This window comes from Echinops telfairi, unplaced genomic scaffold (genome assembly GCF_000313985.2).
Source record: "Echinops telfairi isolate 266 unplaced genomic scaffold, ASM31398v2 ScPeMD7_5;HRSCAF=22, whole genome shotgun sequence".
Lineage (NCBI taxonomy): Eukaryota > Metazoa > Chordata > Mammalia > Afrosoricida > Tenrecidae > Echinops > Echinops telfairi.
The window spans coordinates 28418478-28422807 of NW_022103901.1; the positions used below are offsets into that span (position 1 = coordinate 28418478).

The 4330-nt window shown below is 48.3% G+C and overlaps 1 protein-coding gene across 1 annotated transcript in view; it reads left to right on the forward strand.

The window, feature by feature from the left end:
• MYH11 (myosin heavy chain 11) overlaps positions 1-4330 on the forward strand; it is a 127579-nt gene that overhangs the window by 48497 nt on the left and 74752 nt on the right. The gene's annotated exons all lie outside the window — the stretch shown is intronic.

Genomic DNA, 4330 nt, shown 5'->3' on the forward strand with positions numbered 1-4330 from the left:
TTTTTTTTAATTAAAAAAATTTTTTAATCCAGTTGTTCGCTCTAAAAATTTGCCTATTCTGGATTTCATATACCAGAAAACATATCAAAAAGGAGGAGGAGGAGGAGGAAGACCAACAACAATAAGGGGGACCCTCCATTGTGAAAATAGAGGGCACATTAAAAACTAGAGCAAACTTTAAGTGGGTCAAAAGGGAGATCAAATGATCAGGGATTCCAGTTTAACCTAATTACATCTGGCACAATCGGCTTTACAGCGCCCCCTGTCTGATAGCAGGGCTCCTCGTGCTTCCCTTCAAAGGCTGCTGTTTGCAGCACCCCCTTTGATGCCCCGCGCCTTCTGAACTGTGCTGTGTCAAGTCACGGAAGAATTTGTTGGTGAAGGGTGATGGGCTTCACTTGGTCTTTCTCACGGGTTATGTCTCCTCACTTTTCAAAATAAAAGGACTGGTGTCAAGGAGTGGAGCCCTTTTGCCATTGTGGCCTAAGCATTGGGCTGCTAACCACAAGGTCTACAGTTCAAATTCACCAGTCCCTCTGTGGGAGGAACCGTGAGACTCTCTGCTCCCATAAAAATTTACAACCCAGGCAATGGGTTTGGTTTGGTTCGGTTGAATCAAGTGGGCCCTGATTCAAATCCCTCTCCTCCTTCATTTCCTATTCATGTGGCTGGGAACAATTTCGTTCAACAACCCAACAACTCTGAGCTTCAGCTTCCCCAGTTGGGTGAGGAGGGTAATTCCTAACTCTTTCATTGGGAGTTATTGGGAGGATTAAATAAAAAATAGTTGGGAGTGGAAGGTGGTGGGGGGGGAGGGAGGGGTAAAAAATGGAGCTGATACTAAGGGCTCAAGTAGAAAGAACACGTTTTGGAAATGAAGATGGCAACATATGTACAAATGTGCTTGATGCAATTGATGTAATGGATTGTGATAAGAGCTGTAAGAGCCCCTAATAAAATTAGTAATTGAAATTATAAAAGAAATAGTTGAGTCCACTGCCTAGCACAGAGTTGCCTAGCCCTTCAATAAATAGTGACGTCTCCCCACTTACTTTCCTCAGTCCCTAGGAGGACTGGGCTGTGTCACCAGATGAACTTGGTGTTGGAATCGGTGGTGGGGCTTTCCTTTCTGACCTTGCCACCGCCTCCCTCTGTGACCCAGGAGGAGTGGCTCTCGCACCCTGGGCCGAAATTCCTCTTTGGGAAGAACACTGAGCCCTCCTTCAGCGTTGGAGGTGGCGGGAGAATCCACAGGGAACAATTATCAAAGACTCTAGAATTTAGTCCATTCCCTTTGTGTTAGTCCAGGTTGACTAGAGAAACCAATCCAGAGACACTCCTATGTGTATAAGAAAGAGCTTTATATAAAGAGCAATTGTGTATTGAGAAAACAGCCTAGCCCAGTCTAGATCAAGTCCTTAAGTCCAACATTAGCCCATAGGTCCGATACCAGTCTATAAATTCTTCTTTAGACTCACACAACACATGCAATGATGCCGAATGCAGGAAGATCACAGGCCAGTGGGTAAAAGGTCTTGTGGATCCAGTGGAGGTGGAAGCATCTCAGCGCAGGTGTGGGTCTCCACGTGGCTCCTCCAGCTCCAGGGCTCTCGCATAGCTCCATGTGTCTAGTCAGCAGGAAGACGAAGCAGAGAGTGTCTGTGTGGGGTCTGGCCTCCAGTGAGCAATTTATCTCCATAACGCCTCCAAATTGAGGTCATCAGCTGCAACCTGATTGACAGGCAAGACTCCGCCCCTTCACAAGTTGACAGGAGATGATGTAACGGCTACACCCTTCTTTAAAATAATTATTTAAATGCCCGGTTTTCCCTGCAGGAAGTGGGGGTAAGGCCTCCCTGACTCCTTTCACAGACTGCCTCTGAGGCGGCCCCTCAGGAAAGGGCAGCATTAATGCCAGTGTCTTGGCATCCAGATTTTTGATTTCTGGATTTGGGGGGCTGTGGGATTTGGGCTCGAGCCATGGTGGCACAATGGATTAAGTGCTGGCTGCTAGTTCAAACCCAGCAGCCATTCTGTGGAGGAAGATGAAGCTGCCTACTCCTGTCAAGATTGAGTGTCGGGGACCCCAGGAGCAATCCCACTCTCTGAGAAGGTGGGTCTGAGCCAGAGCCCACGCACTGGCAGCGGGCTTGGTGCTGGTGGTACGTTGAGGGCAATTAGAACTCAAGCCCAGCACCCTGGGGTGAAAGTTCTTTCCCTTCTTTCCTTCATTCGCTCTCTCTCTCAAAGTGCAAGCAAAGTTATTCATGGGCCCTTGGCAGGCAAAATTCATGTCTGCATTTCCTAATTAGGAAGAGGCCCAGGGACTGCACCACCGCTGGTGGCCCTGGCTCAGCACTGAGAATTTGAGCTGACCTTGCTTGGGGTGGACAAATTCTTTTCCAGTCTGTGTGTATGTGTGTATTTTCAGGCAGTTTTTTTCCCCAAAAATATTTTATTGGGATTTAGGTAGGAAGGTTAACCCAGCCAATTAGATTACCCTTCAACAATCCTTTTTTTTTAAAAGATCATTTTATTGGGCTCTTATAGCTCTTATGACAATCCATGCATCAATTATATCAAGCATATTTGTACATATGTTGCCATCCTCATTTTCTAAACATTTACTTCCTATTTGAGCCCTTGGTATCAGCTCCTCTTTTCCCCCTCCCTCCTCCCCTCCCACCCTCGTGACATTGATACCTGATACATTATTATTACTATTTTCATATCTTACACCCAGACTGCTGTCTCCTTCCACACATGTTTCTGTTGTTCATCCCCCTAGGGAGTGGGTGGGGTTATGTATTGATCGTTGTGATCAGTTCCCCCTTCCTCCCGCTACTCCCCACCTTCCCCCAACTATCCTGATAGTACTACTCCCATTTCTTTTCCTGGGGGGTTTATCTGACCTGAATTCCGTGTGTTGTGAGCTCTTACCTATACCAGTGTACATGCTCCGGTCTAGCCAATACTGAAAGGCAGGACAGGGGTCCTGGTAGTGGGGGGTGAGGAAGCCTCAAAGAACCAGAGGAATATTGTGTGTATCATCAGAGCTATACTGCACCCTGGTTGACTCATCCCTTCCTTATGACCCTTCTGTGAGGGGATGTCCTATTGTCTACAAATGGGTTTGAGGTCTCTGCTCCGACCCCCTCATTCTCAACAATATGTTGTTTTGTTGCTGTTGTTGTTTGGGGTCTTCTGATGCCTGTTACCCGATCCTGTCAACACCTCATGGTCACACTTAAGGCAGCTTTTAAAAAGTGAGCTTGGAAAGTTAAAATGGTAGCACGTAAGCAAATGGGGGCAAGGAGCTCCTGGTGGCGCAGCTGGTAAGATGTTGGGCTACTAAGCACAAGGTCAGTGGTTCGAATCCACCACTACCCCTACAAGGTAGAAACATGAGGCTGTGTGCTTCAGCAAACATTCAGTCTCAGAGAGCCAATGGGATAGCTCTCTTCTGTCCTGTAGGGTTGCTATGAGTCAGAATCCACTCCCTAATAGGTTTAGGCAAATTGGGAGGGTGGGAGAGAGAATGAGAAGGGAGGGGCCACTTAAGTGGATACCCTGCCCTTCCCTTTCAGTGGGAGTGGTGGGAAGCTGGTGAAAGGATCTGAAACCCACCATAGTCGCTGGTAGCTAAGAGAAGCTGCTGGTCCTCTCGGTGAAAAATTCACATCTCTTTTTTGAGGAGAGCAGCCTTTGAGCGGGCTCTAAGCGTCACAGTCATTTGCACCTTGGCACGAATTCTTCCAACCAGACTTGTCCTTTGATAGCGGATGAGATCATTAGCTAGTCATTGGGCACTCAGATTTTCCCAACCACAAAGGCATTTGTTTCTGTGCCGGGGCTGATGAGACCACCCATGATCTCTCCCTAAGGGGAAGCTTCCAACCGTTTACGCCAGACCCTTGTTGTGGTTATGAGGGGCCATCGGGCTCACCTGCACCAGATCAGAGCACGCCCCAATCGGGATGGCGAGCCGTTGGCACCTGGCACCATCACTCCTCTGTTTGAGTCCATTCGTGCCGCCTCCGTGCCATCCCCTCCCACCTCTCAGAGGGGGGTCTCTCTTTTCCGCTGACCCTTCCCTCTACCAAGCGGGAGGTCCTTCCTCAGAAACTGGTCTCTCCTGATGATGTGGCCAAAATATGTGAGACGAGGTTTGCCGGCCTCGCTTCTAGCTTCTTGCTAGCAGACAGATCTGTCCCTCCTTCTGGCAGTCCGTGGTATTTTCCATAGTCTTTGCCAGCACCATAATTCAAATGCCCCGGCTCCTCCTCTGTCAGTCTTATTCATCGTTCAGCTTTCTCACGAGTATGAGGCG